Raw genomic sequence first — 18199 nt, forward strand, 5'->3', positions numbered from 1 at the left:
ATATGCATATGATACAATGTTTTGTATTTCTAACGATCAATATAAAGATGTGAATCTGATTTTTTGTATATGTTTGAATTAATTTTTATTTTAAATATATACTTTTGAAGAGTGATTTTTTTCTCATTGGGGGAAATAATAATGTGGCGAAATTTTATTTTGATTTTTTCTAATTGCCAAGTGAGCAAGCTTCCTATGAAATTTTCCGGTTCCTGTTACCTTTTCAAATAGAAAAAAACATTGATGATGATTTGTTTAGATGCAAAAATTGTTGGAAGAGCTCCATTCTTGGATTGGTGATTCTACAACCTCACAAGGAATATTAACTTTGTCGGATTGTTGCTATCTCTTATTCCATGTTGGAAGAGATCCATTCTTGTTTACGTTGATAAATAAATTTTGTTGATGATTTAATAGATGACAGGCTTGGCTATCTTGTTCTTGTGCCCTAGCCTATTTATATATGGTTCTTACTTGCTTGTATTGCCTTTAAATATTGTGTGGCAAGCTCTCAGGGCTTATCTGAATATATGTGTAATGGTTGGTTTTAGGCTACCTAGCTTAGCCCTTGATTTTATTGATCAAATGATGTTAAAAAATCCCTCTCCACACACTAGTTAGGGTTGGAGAAGTGGTGTCGAGGGTATTCCTCGGCAATGCCCTCCGTTAGGGGCTTAGGGGTGACGGAATCCTGCAAGCTGACACGAGACATCAGTTCACAGACAAGCGGGGAGAGCGATTTACCCAGGTTCGGGGCCCTCGATGAGGTAAAACCCTTACGTCCTGCCTGTCTGATCTTGATTATGAAGATATTGAGTTACAATGGGGTGCCGAATAGTTCGGCTGAGATCTCGTCGAGAGGCTAAGTGCTACGATGACCTAGCTCTAGACTTTTGGTGGCTAAGATTTCTAAGATTGATTGTGTCCCTCGGCAGCCCCTCTCCTGGCCTTTATATAAGGGGCCAGGTCTCAAAAGGTCTAACCGAGTACGACTAGGTTTACAGCAGTTTTAAATCTAATCTTTCCTTGTTCGGCTGCTTCCTTGTCTTGCCCGCCAAGGAATCTTCTGGTGCGCCATCCAGGTGGCCCGTCTTGCCTCCAAGTGCCTTCATGGGCCTCCAACTAGATAATACAGGGTAGGGCAATGTTGGTTACCCGAAGGGTAATGCCCACGTCAGTAGCCCCCGAGTGTCTAGCCGAACATAGTTCGGGTAGAGACTGAAGCATGCCTCCTTTCAATGTTCTTCTTCTTGATTGTTCTTGTTCATCTTGAATCAGCATCATCTTCTTCTGTCGGGTGCGCATCAGCGCTCCCGATGGGAGTAGCCCCCGAGTCTAGGTACGGATGCTTGCAATCCGTGCGTAGACTCAAGTTGTACCACTTGAACGTCCTGTTCTACCGAAGTTTTTCTGCAAGTCTTCATAGGTCATCCGATATATTTTCCGCATGCAAGGGATAATGAGTAACGTGCCCAACTTTTGCTGATTAACTACCGATGGCAAACCAACGTTACCCTACACAGAATCAAGTCCCCGGGCATGATCCTGGAGTGCAAAAAAGTTCTGTCGGGTGCGCATCTAGCGCTCCCGATGGGAGTAGCCCCCGAGTCTGGGCACGGGTGCTTGCAACCGGGTGCAGACTCGAGCCGAGCAACCATCTTTTACTTCAATCTTTTTTCTTCGAGTCCTCATTCTGTCGGGTGCGCGTTCAGCGCTCCCGATGGGAGTAGCCCCCGAGTCTAGGTGCAGATGCTCGCAATCTGTGCATAGACTCAAGTTCACCATCCGATACCTTTTTTGTTCCTTCGAGTGCTTTGAGCATTCCTCACGATGTCATTGATGACGTTTTACTGACATCTTGATTTTGACTGATAAGACGCGACCCGCTGGGCCCATTCTTTCTCTGTCTGTGACAAGGTATCAACTTGTCAATGCCTACGGGTTGTAGGCTAGGGTTTAGTTAGAAGTAGAGAGCAAGTAGATCTCGAAGGTTTCAGCCGAAAAGTACTCGACGATATGAAAACTAGGGTTTGTGAGACAACGAATCGATTCTTTCTTTGTCCCTCGACTCCCCCTTATATAGGAGGTGGAGCCGAGGGGTTCTTGATGTACAAGTTACAGAGTTCGGGAAGGTTTCCAACTCCTCTCGTAATATTACAAGTGTTCTTTCCTAATACAACTCTAGCTTTCCTTAACTAACAAGTTGGGCTTCCGAATTCTTCTTATCCTTCGGGTCGTGGGCCTTCAATAAACCCCGGGTACCATCTTCGGCAGGCCCATTGGGGATGCCTATGTCAGTAGCCCCCGAGATTTTGCTTGAATCGTAGAGTCAGGGAAAATCTCCACTGTTATATTTACTCGATAGCTTTGAACTTCTCCATATTTCTTTGCATATGAATTTCTATATTGTACAGGGATAATGGTAGTTGGGGCTAGTTCATCTGACGGATCAGGTACTAGTTAACTGCTCTAGTGGCAATCCGCAAAAACCTACTTCAAGATCACGTCCCTGGACATGATCTCGGGATACTGGTGTAAACTTCGACATGTGCCGCTTAAGGTCTTACCATTCTGTCGAGTCCCAGTCATATTTATCGGGTACCTAACGCGTCCGTTAGGATTTTTCTTCATATCTGTTGATACGGATAAAAGTAGCAAACCGACGTCAGAGACGGCGCCACGCCACACAGAACGGATCTGGGGTCTTACCTTCGCAAAGTTTTGCGGCATTCAGAAATTGTTCGCAACTTTGGCGTTCTGAGAATATATTGTCGAGTGCTTATTCGGCTGTTGGAATAGCACATTTTATTGAGTCAACGAATGACTTATATTGCTCTCCCGATGGGAGTATATGTAGAGTTACTTATAACTCGAAATATACTCTCTTGTTCTTCTATCTTTCTTTTTTATAATTTCATCGGGTACGCGAACAGCGTTCCCGATGGGAGTAGCCCCCGAGGCTACAGCCAAGGACTTGTGCCTGGGTGTAGGCTCCACGCCTTATGTCGCTATATTTTCTCTCTCGAAAAATTTCTCGGGTGCGCGAACAGCGCTCCCGATGGGAGTAGCCCTCGAGGATATGAGCAAATATTTGTATTTGATCATAGGCTCACGCCGTTTCTATTTTGTCTTTTCTCGAATTCTTTCATTTTTCCAAAGTAGCCCCCGAGCATTTGATCAAAAACTTGTATTTGATCAAAGGCTCTCGAAATAATCAATATTCTTCTACTGTCGTCCTTTTCACGAAGTTGCATTGTCGAGTTTTTCCTTTATCCAAATGACATCATTGCTGATGATAGCCACGACCAATTTTCTCTCTCTCTATCTTGCGGGCCCAGAAACTTCATCAGTTTGACACGTCGTGCAAGTGGGGGACACACGTTCTCCGCTTTTCCTGGCGCACGCACTGTAACGCTTGTATGCCAAAATTACTTTTTTACCCCTGCTCCACGTGTGCACCATCTGCCTCACACTTTTTCCATCCAACGGTGCGCCGATTCGCCGCACCTCTATTTAAGGTCTTCATCTTCTTCCTTCCGCACTTTCGCTCGCACCGCTCCTCTGCTCTCCTCTACGAAAATCTCCTCTTGCTCCCCATAGCTCCTTGAGCTCAACCGCTCTCACGCTGTACTCCTGCGCCATTGTTGATGCCACCGCGCAGATTGACCAGGCACAACACTCCTGAGTCGAAGATGGCTTCCGCAGATCTGGGGAGCGCTGAGTGGGAGAGATCCAAGATCTCTGCCCAAGACATTAACCTGCTGAAGAAACTGGGGATCAGCAAGAAACAGGACGCGCTACGCTTCCCCAGTGAAGAGAGCTACCCAACCCCTCCAATGGAGTATCGGGTTAGTTTTGTTGATCATCTCATCCGTGGCCTCTCTGCCCCCATTCACAATTTTCTTCGGGGGTTGCTTTACGTTTACGGATTGCAACTTCATCATCTCACTCCCAACTCTATCCTCCATATTTCCATCTTCATCACACTTTGCGAATCCTTCCTCGGCGTCCAGCCTAACTGGGCGTTATGGAAACGCATCTTTTTGTGTCGCCGTAATGGCTCTGCCAATGTCGTCTATAACATAGGCGGTGTTGTTATCTGTGTTCGCCCTGATGTCGAATACTTCGATGTCAAATTCCCTGACTCAGTTCAAGGGTGGCGCAAAAAGTGGCTGTATATCCACGAGGAGAATCATGGGTCTATCAAAGACAACATTCCTCCTTTTGATGGTGCCAAGAAAATCTATCGCCGTCGGTCCTGGAATGCAGAGGCTACCGACTAAGAAAAAACGGCGACGGAGGCACTGATGACTCGCATCCACGAGCTTCAAAGTACCCGCGGTCAAGAACTGTCGGGTATCCAAATCACGGCATATTTCCTTAGGATCAGAGTGCAGCCTCTGCAAGCTCGCAAAAATCCCCTCTGGAAGTATGCTGGCGACAAGGATGTGGATCGCCTGTCGGTGGATTTTCCGGTCAAGGACTTAGAAAAACTTGTCCGAAAAATCTCCTCCCTCAACAAGAAAGATTCTACCCCCTCTTCTTGTCACGTAAAACCATATAGCGCCACCAATGCGCTCCCCAAGGTAACCTTTGTCTAGACTATTTTTCGACTTGCTCATTTTTGTTTGACATCCTTTGCATAACTCTTTTGTCGACATCCCCCTTTTTTTTAGAACCATCCAGATCTTGTTTCTCTTCCTCCCCTTCCTGAAGGTGGAGAAGTCGAAGAACGAGCCGTTGTCACCGACGACAACCAGGGTGCTTCTCGCCCTGAGAGTGAAGCCGCGGGTTCTCGAAAATCTGCGGTATCTTCTGAAAAGGATATTGGATCCGAGGCTACCGGATCGGCACACTCTCCTCCTCCCGCTGTTTCCCCAACGAACAAGAGGAAAAGGGATGAGGTTGTCGACTCTGGCCCCTCCAAGACCAGCACTCCTGCTGCCGAAGAAATTGTTCCTACTGAAAAGAGAACAACTTTCGACCCTTACGCCGATGCTCTCATCAGCTCGTAAGTTCCTATCGCTGTTTTATTGCTCACCATTGATTACTTTGACTATATTGATTAATGTCCTGCCGCCTTTTTTGCAGTGATGACGAGGATGAAATTCAACCTGTTGACGTGACTGCTCGAACGAGTACGTCTCGTACTTTAGTTATTTCTGAAGCTCATCCTGATGGGGATGAATCTTCGCCTCCTCCTCAAGATGCAAAGCATCCAACACCAGTCGCAAGCCCTCGAGCCTCTTCACCGCAGAAGATCCCCAAAGGGTAACCTCCTCCCCACTTAATCAGCCGCATGGCCGGTTTGCCGCACGGTTGATCGGGCCAGGCGCCGGGTGGCCCGGCGCAGAGGCCGGTCCAACCAGGCCAGAGACCGGCCAACACTTTTTGACGTGTTTTTCCTCATTTTGCCCCTATTCTTTGTGCAATTGTGTGTGAATGCTCAGATGATGACATGTACATACAGATAGATAGATGGTGATGAGATGAGCATAGACATGGGGTTGGAAACACAAGGTTCTCTAGGCATACCCATTGGAGTGAAAATCCAAACAAGATGCAAATAGCAACAATGGGCATGATTCAAAGTATATATCAAGAATCATGAATCATTTTGAAGTAATTTTTGCAATAAGATCATTTAGCCTTATATAGTCAATTCAATTTGCAATTGAGGCTTAATGAGGGGCGGGGGATTACTCCCCCTATGTTAAAGCGCAAATGTCATGAGACCTCGAAGAGACATGCTTGGGTCCATATAATGACATTGGGTCTATTTATGTTGCACACATAGGTATAAATCATACCAAGACATGGTAAGATGACTATCCCCATATGTGTTGTGCCTCTAAGCTAGATAGCAAGATAAATGCAAGAATATAGTGCAAGAAGTTATTCAATCTAAGTTTTTAGGATCAAGAATACCAAGTTCTCCTCTCAAGTTAACAAACCGGGCTTCATCCTAAGTCTTAGTGAAAATATCCGCCAATTGGTATGTTGTTCCCACATGAGTGAGATCAATGTCCTCATTGGCAACATGGTCACGTAGGAAGTGATGGCGAATGTCAATGTGTTTGGTGCGACAATGTTGAACCGGGTTATTGGCGATCTTTATTGAACTTTTGTTGTCACATAGAAGAGGCACCGTACGAAGAGACACACCATAGTCTTTCAAGGTTTGCTTCATCCATAACAACTGAGTGCAACAAGATGCCGCGGATATATATTCGGCTTCGGCGGTGGATAAGCGGTGGAGTTTTGTTTCTTGGATGACCAACTCACCAATGAATGGCCAATAAATTGGCAAGCCCCAGAGGTAGACTTCCGGTCAACCTTATCACCGGCCCAGTCGGAATCCGAATAGCCAATGAGTTCAAAGGTTGACCCCTTTGGATACCATAGCCCAAGAGTAGGAGTGAGAACAATGTATCTTAGAATTTGTTTGACCGCCATCAAATGGCTCTCCTTAGGAGCAGATTGAAAACGAGCACACATCCCTACACTTAGCATGATATCCGGCCTAGAGGCACAAAGGTAGAGCAAGGATCCTATCATGGAGCGATATACCTTTATATCCACATCCTTCTCACCGTCACATGAGCCAAGTTTCCCCTTTACGGGCATGGGTGTCTTCATTGAGCTTGCATTGGTCATGTTGAACTTCTTGAGCATGACCTTCACATACTTTTCTTGAGAGATGAAGGTGCCTTTTGAAAGTTGCCTCACTTGGAAGCCTAGGAAGAACTTCAACTCTCCCATCACGGACATCTCAAATTTCCTAGTCATCAATAGCTCAAAAGCTTTGTTATGATTGGGGTTAGTTCCACCAAATATAATATCATCAACATATATTTGACATATAAATAAGCCACCCCTTTAACCCGTTTGGTGAAAAGGGTGGAATCGACCGTACCCATGCAAAACCCATCATGTAGTAAGAAATCCCTATGGAACTCATACCAAGCACGTGGAGCTTGCTTGAGACCGTAGAGTGCCTTATGGGGTAAATACACGTGGTTGGGTCGGCGTGGGTCTTCGAAACCCGGGGGTTGAGCCACATAAGCGGTTTATTTTAGGGTACCATTAAAAAAAATGCACTTTTCACATCCATTTGTTATAGTTTGAAATTGTGGAAAGATGCAAATGCAAGCAAAAAACAAATAGCTTCAAGACGGGCTACCGGCGCAAAGGTATCCTCAAAATCCATACCTTCTATTTGGGCAAACCCTTGCGCCTGAACCTTGCTTTGTTTCGTATGACAATGCCATTCTCATCTTGCTTGTTCTTGAATGCCCATTTGGTCCCAATAACAGTGATGCGATGATCCTTGGGTCTCTCAACTAGGGACCATACTTCATTACGAGTGAAACACTCCAATTCTTCTTGCATGACAATTACCCAATCCGGATCAACCAAGGCTTCATGTACCTTGAGTGGTTCAAAACTAGACACAAAGCATGGTGTTGACAATAAGTGATAAGTAATGCATGGTGTCTACGAGTTACCACTCCTTTTGAGATGCTACCAAGGACTTGATCTACTTTCATGTCACTTGCCCTTGTAGTGGCCTTGATCTTCCGAATGGTTCCTTCATGATCAATGAACTCATATCTTGCTAGTACTTGATCATGAGGGACCACTTGAGCTTGATCATGGGTTGAGGATGTTTCTTGATCATCATCATGGTCTTGCTTAGTGGGATGAGGACTTTATTCTTGTTCTTCGGAATGTGACTCAACTTGAGTGGAGGATGGTTCTTGAGTTGTACTTGATGGTTCAGCTTGAGTTGATCTAGGCTCCACTTGGGATGTGCTTGATAATTCTACTTCATCACTTTGATCATCAGTGTGAACTTCTGTGGGCCGGATGTGTCCAATGCCGAAAGCTTGATGGCATTAGAAGGATCATCATTACCTGCAACACATGGAACAACTTGCTCCACTTGGGAGCCATTATCCTCCAAGAACACCACATCACAAGATACTTCAATAGCCCCAGTGGACTTGTTGTAGTATCTATATGCGTGGGAGTTCTCCGCATATCCAACAAATGTGCCCTCAGTGGTTCTAGTTTCAAATTTACCGAGCTTCCCTTTGTTGTTCTTAACAAGACATTTGCATCCAAAGACACGAATGTACATGACATTAGGCTTGTTACCTGTGAGAAGATCGTATGGAGTTTTGTTATGGAGGGGGGCGGAGGAAGAGCCGGTTGGAGTAGTGGACAACAGTAGAGATGGCTTCTCCCCAAAAGTTGTGGGGTGAGTTGAATTCACTCAACATGGTTCTTGCCATCTCAATGATAGTCCGGTTCTTCCTTTCAACAACACCATTTTGTTGAGGGGTGTATGGCGCCGAAAACTCATGCTTGATGCCCTCATCATCAACAAACTCTTGCATGGTGTAGTTCTTGAACTTGGTGCCATTGTTGGTCATAATCGCCTTGATCTCGGATTCATACATACGTTGATCCTTCTTGGCGAAGGTGATGAACTCTCTATGGGTCTCATCCTTAGACTTAAGGAGAAATACCCAAGAGTATCTTGAGTAATCATCAACAATGACAAGTCCATACTTGCTCCCACCAAGAGTATCATAATGTGATGGCCCAAAGAGATCCAAATGAAGGAGCTCCAAAGGCCTAGATGTGGTGACGATACTCTTGATAGGATGTTTCTTCTTGAGTTGCTTTCCGGCTACACATGCACTGCAAACATGATCTTTCTCAAAAGAAATGCCAGTTAGTCCAACAATGTGCTCACCCTTTAGGAGTTGTTTAAGATTTTTCATGTTAACATGACCAAGGCGGCGATGCCACAACCAACCTTCGTCATGTTTGGCCGCCATTAGACATGTGGAGGGAGAGGGGCTCTCTTTCGAGAGGTCAACCACATAAAGGTTGTTCTCCACATATCCAACGAGGACCAATTTGAGATTGTCACTCCTAAAGACTTTCACACAATAATTAGTAAAATATGAATTATAACCGGCATCCGCAAGGTGATACATAGAAAGCAAGTTATAGCCAAGGGATTCAACAAGCATGACCGTCTCAAGGCACAAGTCCTTAGAGATTGCCACCTTGCCATACCCAAGTACCTTTCCCTTTGAATTGTCACCAAAGGTGATGCTTGACTTCTTGTTTACATCTTCAATGAATTGGTCAAGCACACCTCTTCCTACGGTCATATGATTGGTGCATCCACTATCAAACACCCATTTTGGACCATCGGAGGAATACCCCTACAAAATCAAGTAGAGGATTTAGGAACCCATTGATTAATGGGTTCCTTTGCAATGGCAACAATATCTTTTGGTACCCAAATTGAGTACCCTCTATAAGCATAGCCATTACGAGGGCCAACATAGTTAGCATAAACATCACCATAATAAACAAATAAATCATAGTGATTGTTTGGCCCCATGCGGTCACCACTAGTGGCTTTGCCCTTTGAGGCTTTGCCATCATTAGTGACCTTCTTGTTCTTTTCTTGAGCGGGCTTCTCCTTCTTGTAGTTATTCTTCTTGTGGGACTTGGGAACATATCCAAGTCCAAACTTTTGATGGTTTGACCTTTGCTTACTCAAGAGGTCATCCAATCCCATCTTATTCTTGGCGGTGGTGAACTTTGCAAGTTCCTTTGTTAACCTAACATTTTCCTCAAGAATAGTTGCTTGCTCACAAGAGGATTCATTAGGATGATAGTCGAGGCCATATTTGGTCACCAAGGATTCAAGATATGCATTGGTCTCAACATGCAAAGATAATTCCTCTTGTAAACGAACATGTTCCTCTACAAGTTTAGCATGCTCATGAGTAAATGAGGTGGAGGAACTAGCCACATCTTTAGCAACAATGATATCATTCATTGATCCAAGAGCCTTTTTGTAGGTTTCTTGAAGTAGGTCATGGTTCTCTCCAAGTTTCTTGAGCTCATCCAAGCTTATTAGCTCTTTCAAGATGGTCAAGATCCCTAGTGAGAGAAGCATGAGCAACTTCAAGCTCCTTCTTTGAAGCATCGAACTCTTGGGCCAATAGTTGAGCCCTTTCAATAGTTTCAAGATCCTTAACTTTATCTAGTTCATAGGTTTCAATTTGTTGCTTAAGGCCTTAAGATATGCACCTTTCAGTTTTTAGCTCTTGTCTTAGGAGATCGAATCTCCGTTCTTTATCATTCAAATGATATTCTAATTCCTCAATGGACTCATCCTTTTCTTTGACGGAGTCCATCAAGAATCAAACTTGACAAGAGCTTCACCACGAAGGGTGCATCTAACTTTGTAAAGTTCTTTAAGCATAGCTAATTCTTCTTGATTTTCAGTTTCATCATCAAGAACACTAGATAAGGAAGGTGGGTATTCCATTACCTTTTTTCTCTTGCCATTAGACAAGAGCCAAAGATTGTAGAGGAGGGAGAGTCATCGGAGTCATCATCTTGAGTAGTTCTTGACATGAAGGAAGAACCACCATCATTCTCCGTGGAGTAATCCTTGGAGTAGTCATATGTGAAGAGTGACCCGGGCTTGGAGAAAGCCAAACCGACCACTCCGGCCTCCTTCTCCTCATCTTCCTCTTCTTCATCGGACATGTACTCGGCCCCAACAAAGGCTCTTCCCTTGTTCTTCTTGAATCGATCGTTGATTGGGTTTGGCTTCAACCTTGGCTTGACCCCTTTGATAAACTTTGGCTTGTCCACCCTTTTCGCATAAGGGCACTCATTTGCAAAGTGGCTATCTTCATCACAGTTGTAGCAGGTTCTCTTCTTCTTCTCGTTGAGGAGCATTGGAAACTTTGCCTTGTACTTCTTGGCAAAGAAAACAAAGTCGGTGGCCATGTCACTAGTTGAAGTCATCTCTTCATCTTCTTCAACTTCATAGACTTCTTCTCTTTCATAGACAGCTCTAGCCTTGAGGGCAAGGTTGTGTGAGGCTTCATGGTTGTGTGAGGCTTCATGGTTGTGTGAGGCTTCATCAACACGGTTCATTGCCATGAGCCTTTTTCCTGACTTGGCCATGTTCTCATTGGCGGCCACATAGGAGACAAGGTCATCGACGTTCAGATCAGCACTCTTGGTAATGATTTTCAAGTTGAGTGCAAGGTTGGTTTCTTCTTGCTTGACTGCAATAATGACAATGACCTTGGACTTTATGAATGCTTCATTCATCTCAAAGTTGTCATTGTATTTCTCACATCCAAGTCCCTTGACCTTCACTCTAAGAGTACCAAGCCTTGCATAGGCATCGGCCACGGATTCTCCTTCTCGAATCATGAACATAGTGGCCTCTTGCTTTGCGCACTCGTAAAGAGCTGATTGGATCAAATCGGTTCCCTCTTGGAGTACTACGATTTGATCCCATAACTCTTTAGCGGAGTCAATGTCATTGACTTGATCAAGGAGCTTGCGGTTGATGCCACTCCTAATCTTGTCACGTGCTGAGGCATTGAGTTGACGGTTGTAGAATTCGGTGGAGGTTAACCGAGCGGGATCTTGTGGCTTCCGGTATCCATCAACAATGATCTCCCATAACTCCACACTGCAGCTGCGAATATGAGATTCCATATAAGATTTCCAAAAAGGAAAGTGAGTTCCATCAAAATGGGGAACATTCCCACTATGGTTTATATGAGTCATGGGTGAAGTGTTTTTGGGATAGTCATGATTGACTTGATGGAATCCTTCCAGAGGAACCGAAGTCCCACTAGAAGTTCCACTAGTCAGGCTCTTAAGCATGGCAGTCATTTGTGCCATTTGGCTTTGGACCTCATCCTCCTTTTTCTTTTTCTCAGCATCATATGCCAAGAATCTGGATTTCATCTCCTTAACCGAAAGGTTAGAATCATCGTCCAGACCCTCGAATAGTTTATCCATCTCACTCTTAAGGTTGTGAGGCTCTTAAAAAGAGTCCAGGCTCTGATACCAATTGAAAGTTCAGAGATGGTAAACCTAGAGGGGGTGAATAGGTTTCTACAGATTTTAATTCTTTCTTTGCAATATTAGGCTTTACGTAATATAAAGGTGAGCCTAATGCAAACTAGGTGAGAAAACCTATATGAGGATACAAGTAACTCGAGCACGAAGGCTCTCACAGGCAGTTATAACACAAGTAAGGAGTTCGGTTAGAGATAACCGATAGCACGCGGAGACGAGGGTTTATTCACGTGTTCCCTTCCTTTGCAAGAAGGTACGTCACATTTGGAGGGGTGGAGATCCCAAGAAGGATTCCCCACTCCACGAAGGCTCACCCTATTCTCCGGAGCCTGTCCCACGAAGGAATAGCTCACTCACTTGTGGTAGACTTTGAGGTAGCCTCCAAACCTTCACAATCTTGTCAGGAGCAAATCCACAGCCCGGATGCTTCCGGACCACTCTTTCCCACCTAGGGTTTCCAAAAAACCCTAGAGAGCAAGCTTCTTGATGAATACAAGGGGATGATATTTGGCTTGGTAGAACAGTAGATCGAGTCCTCCTCTATCGTTTCCCCGGAGGGGTTTGAGTTTGGGTGGAGGAGGAGGGAGATATGAGGCTTTTGGTGTTTCTAACAATGGAGTATGAGAGAGAGAGCTCAAGAACAACTTGTAGTGTAGTGCCTACCCCTTCATAGGTATAAGAAGGGGCATTTATAATGTCACTTGAATTCTGGCCGTTGCTCACTTGCCACGTCAGCATTTGCCCGAGAAACCCGGTCAACCGGGTCAGGGACCGGACCGGCCGGCGCATGGCCCGGTCAGACCGGGCCAGGGACTGGACCGGCCGGTCCAAACCGGGCCGGGGACCGGATCCAGACTGGATGATCTTTTTGGCATACTGGACATCGTCCGGTTGGCTCAGGCGTGGTAGCCGGTTGGACGCCGGAGCGCCCGGTCCTGCACCCGGTCGACCGGGCTAGAGACCGGATCGACGCCGGTGCCACGGCCGGTTGACCGGGCCACAGACCGGCCGAGGCAGAAACCCCTTGTTGATTTTTCATCGAATTGGGGGGGGTCTCCCATTGCCTTCTTGTTCCATTGATACACCATTATACCTCTTTGGCTAATACCTTAGAATCATCTAGTAGACTTGTATTAGACCAAATACTCTAGCACGATCTCATAGTTACCAAAATATTGGATAAGGGTAAAATACCCTTACATAATCCCTATGGACTAATGTTTGCATTGAGTTATATTTGCAGGAGTTGTCGATAGGCAATGCTTGAACCATATGTTGGCTTCAAGATTGAATTAAGAAGCAAATGAAGAAGATCAAGTGTCAAGTATGTCTTGAAGATGAAGATGAAGTGAGCCCTCAAAATTAACTTCAAGGCATCAACGATGAAGAATGAAGAAATGAAGTGCAAGTTCAAGACAAGCCATCTTGAAGAGATCATTTTCTTGAATATTATCATCCATATGGCGATCATGGATATGTGAAGATGCGCCGAAGAAGCAACTCACCCATAGTGGAGTATGGGGAGCAATTCGCATGACTTCATCAAGCAAGCACAATCAAGAAAGGCATTCCATCTTGTTGCGGTCAAGAACGTCATCATCAAGCTCAAGTGGAATGCGCAAGGTTAAGGTTTGCTCTTGATAGTGTTTCTTTCTCACCGGTCTCATGGTTTAGTTGGATATTGTTTTATAGTTTAGTTGCCGTACTATCAAGAGGGCTCTCGAGTGAGTAACTCGATCGTATCATTCGGAGAGAGCTCAAACCCTTGCATCTTACATCATATTTCTTGGTTGTTATTTGGATCTTATCCATGTGATTTTTTTAGAGCTTGTGATTATTCTCATGACAAACTCTAGTTCATCGAGAATGGTTTTTGCACGGGCAACTTGTTGCATTTTCGAGGTTGGAGGTTTAACCGGTATGTCTTTTTTAGGTAGGTCAAACCTTTCATCATTTATTTCTATCCTAACTTACTGGACTATGATAGTTTCCTGCATGATCTTGTATAGATTGTTACTAGCTTCGAAACGAGCCCAAGATCATCACAATCGGAGTCCGGATGCTCAAGTTATGGTCTTTTTCGTTTTGTTGTTTCTGCCAGTTTTTCTCCAGGCCGGAAATATGAGCCCCTGGATCCCCCCCCCCCCAGAAATTTTGCCGGAAATTTCACTTTCCAGGCCGGAAATTTCGGTGGGGGGCGGAAATTCCGGCCTAAGTATGGGTCGGAAATTCCGGCCTGTTTTGCCCCAATGGCTCGATTTTTCTTGGGGGGGGGGGGGTATAAATACCCCCTTCTTCCTCCTTGAGCTGTTGCTTCTTCCTCTCTCTCTCCACACCATTTTTGACCTTGAGAGCTTTCCATATCCCTCTACTCCTCCAATGATTCTTGAATCCTTTTGAGGGAAAAGGAAGAGGAGATCTAGATCTACATTTCTACCAATCAAATCCATCTCTTTGTGAGTGGAACTCTCTAGATCATGATCTTGGTGTTCTTTGTGAATTCCTTTGTTGTTCCTCTCTTATTCCCCCAATAGCTTTTGTAGCTTTGTTGGAATTTGAGAGAGAAGTACTTGAGCATCTTTGTGGTGTTCTTGCCATTACATTTGGTGCATTGGTTTGAGTTCTCCACGGTGATTCGTGGAAATGAAAGCAAGAAAGTTGTTACTCTTGGGTTCTTGGAACCCTAGACGGATTCTAGACCTTTGTGGAAATTTCTTGGGAGCCTCCAATTAAGTTGTGGATGCGTTCCCCAAGCTTTGTGTAAGGCCCGGTTTCCGCCTCGAAGAAAATCCCTTAGTGGAACCGTGACCTAGGATTTTGTGGCGAGGGTCACCGGAGAATAAGGTGAGGCGCCTTCGTGGCGCTCGGTGTGTGGTGTGACTCCCGCATCTTGGGGTGAGGCATTTGTGGCGTTGGTGTGCATCGAGCAACCACACCTCAAGGTGAGGCCTTTTGTGGCATTAGGGAGAGCTAAGCCACCGCACCTCTCCAACGGAGATTAGCACTTGCACGAGTGTGAAATTCGGGATAAATCATCGTCTCCCGCGTGCCTCGGTTATCTCTATACCCGAGCACTTTACTTATGCACTTTACTTTGTGATAGCCATCGTGCTTGAAGTTATATATCTTTCTATCACATAGTTGCTTGTATTACTTAGCATAAGTTGTTGGTGCACATAGGTGAACCATAGTATATAGGCTTTGGGCTTGACAAAGTAAACGCTAGTTTTATTCCGCATCTTGTGGATAAATATCTTTGTGATATTGTCTACTTAGAGAAACTTATATACATGAGAGATGATACATATCCACTTGATATCTTCTTTATTTGTTGTGTGTTGATTGATCATGATAAGCAATATCATCCATTGAAGACTATGGTGATGCACTTTGCGCATCCTTGTATTAGTCTTATAATATGCTTGGTCATGCCTCGCATATATCCTTTTGGTTGAGCCTTGTATTATGATGTATCTAACTTGTTTCTCAACCATTCGTTTGTTGCACGTGTTAAGCTTATTTCTTATATATGGTCTCTTGCAATTGCGTGTATTTTAAATTGTAGTGAGAGGGTGAGGATTCCATGTTGTGTTTATTGTATTCAATTTTACATTCTAATTTATGTACGTACCTTGGTGAAAGAACATATCTCTTTTAGTAAGTGGTTTTGGTGTTGATGACAATAATTTTATTATATAAGATTTGTATGATGTAGCGTTGATTGATATGCCCAAAAGTTGAAGAGTTTTGAAGATATGCTATGCTATTCTTGAGAGATTCTTTTTGGAAGAAAGAATAGAAGAGCAAAGAAGAAAAGAAGAAGAACAAATAAGAAAAGAGGAAGAAATGAAGGAAAGAAGGAAAACAGAAGAAATGAAAAGAAGAGGAGATGGTGTTGCGGGCGAAACCGCCGGCCTGGCCACGGCCGGAGGCTCCAATCATGGTACCGCCCGTGGTACCGGGGAGCGGCACTGTGGCGCAGATGGATGCCAGGGGAGTTTGGAGCCCCGGCGGTACCTTGGCCAGTATCCCGGCCGGAGGCTCCGGCCTCCCCTCCCGGCCCGCGGCAACCTAGCCCACCTTGGCGTCGTGGCTTGCTTCGTTTGGCCGCGCGGATCGACTGCGGGCGGTAGTACCGGCCCAACCAACGGCAAGATCCCGTTGAGCTCCATTTTCCCTAGATCTTTGTGAGGTGACCTCTCCAACGGCAGGATCCCCACAGGGGTATTTATAGTGCTTCTTCTCCAATGGTTCTCTCCCTCACTTCTTCCCCAAAATCTGAGACACCATTGTTGAGCTCCATTTTCCCTAGATCTCTCTACCCCTCCACCCAAACGTCACCATACTTGAGGATTGGTAGAGATGACCTAGATCTACTCTTCCACCAAAGGGATTTGTGTTTCATCAACATTCTTAGTGGATATTTGTGAGGTGACCTCGAAGCTACTCTTCGTGTAAAGCTTTGTGGTTACATCTTGGGAGCCTCCAATTTGGTTGTGGATGTGTGCCCCAAGCTTCGTGTAAAGGTGCCGGTTGCGACCTCAAGGAAACCTCTTAGTGGAAGTGGGCAAGGCCTTCATGGCGTTGCTCACAGGAGCCCTGAGTGAAGCCTTCGTGGCGTTGGTTTGGCTTTCGTAGCAACCACACTCCTCCAAACGTAGATGTACCTTCTTGCAAAGGTAGGGAACTATGGGAATCAACTCCGTGTCTCCGCGTGCTCCACTCTCGGTTACTTCTATCCTATTATATCTCCTATATATTGCTTAGCTATATCTTGCTTAGTTGTTAACCTTGTCATATAGGTAAATTCACATAATTGCATATCTAGAGAATTTACCTTTGTGTCAAGCCTAAATTGAAAAGGAACTAAAAATTGGTTAGCACCTATTCACCCCCCCCCCCCCCCTCTAGGTGCGGCATACGATCCTTTCAATTGGTATCAGATCCTCGGCTCTTATTTTGGGCTTAACCGCCTAAGAGTATGCCGGACGATAATGTTACGGAAGGAGCCGCAAAGCCGGTTTCTATGGATGATCTCAAGTCGATGGAAACATCCTTGAGGTCCTCCATGGAAGCTCAAATGGAAAGCATGAGAAAATGATTTCCGAGCTTTTTCCGCGGGCTCCCGCCGTCATCCCCATCATAGAGGAAAGGGACAAGAGTGGGTTAGAAAAGGGAGATGCTTCGGGCTTACCCTCCTCTACCTCACCCTTGGAGGGTGATCACTTAGAAACTAATAAACTCCCCACTACTTTTCCTAGAGCAAAAAGTGATGGTGGGAGCTACCATAATGTGCCTCCATCCTTCCGCTCCCCCGACATTCCAGTTCCCCACCCTCATATAAACACTAGGGGCGATCCACCTAAGTTCAATGATAAAGATTTCGATACATGGCAATTTGAGTTTCGCTCTCATGTTCGCCATGCCTCCAATGAACTTTGGAGAATCATCGTGGAAGGCTTCAAGCTTTTCAACCCCGACAATTTGACTAGAAGAGAAGCGGTTGATAATCAACTCAACGACATTGCCTTGCACATGATTCAAACTAGTGTGGGGACAAAGGAATTGTCTCGTGTTCGGAATTTCTCCACCGCCAAGGAAGCTTGGGAAGGTTTGGCCGCTAGTTGCATGGGAAGTGAAAGCATGATAAGGAACAAGTATAATACCCTTCGGAATCAAGCCGAAGGATTCATGAGGCTACCGGTTCAAAATCATGAAGTCATGCATAGAAGACTTATCACCGTTGCCGATGCTTTCCGGAATGTGGGTGCCAAACACATTGATGACTCTTGGATCAAGGATAAGTATATTTATTGCATGATGTCGTTTGAACCCGTTGATGTCAAGACTCTTGTTGTGAGAGAATGATTTTCCTCTCTCACTTCTTAACAAGCGGTGCACGAGTTGCGAGCTCTCAAGGTGCTCGAGCAAAACTCTCATGATTCTCGCAATCGAGCTATTGGGATGTCAAGAGGGACCAACCTTGCCTTGGTGGTCAATTCCGTGGAAGAAGTGAACCCTCAAGAACCATATAGGGCATCTTGGAGTATGACCTATCCGGGTGATTTGGAATACCACTACAATGACCACATGGCATTCCATGCAAAAACCTTTTGGGTTGATCCATCCAAGGCCAAGGAAGACAATATCAAGAGAAACAACTCAAGTGGGTTCAAGGTTTTGGGCCCAAAAACAAGAACTTGCTACAATTGTGGTGACAAGAACCATTTCATCGCCCAATGCCCCTATGAGCATAGGGAAACTCGTG

The sequence above is a fragment of the Lolium perenne genome, chromosome 7 (genome assembly GCF_019359855.2).
Source record: "Lolium perenne isolate Kyuss_39 chromosome 7, Kyuss_2.0, whole genome shotgun sequence".
In the NCBI taxonomy this organism is placed as follows: Eukaryota; Viridiplantae; Streptophyta; class Magnoliopsida; order Poales; family Poaceae; genus Lolium; species Lolium perenne.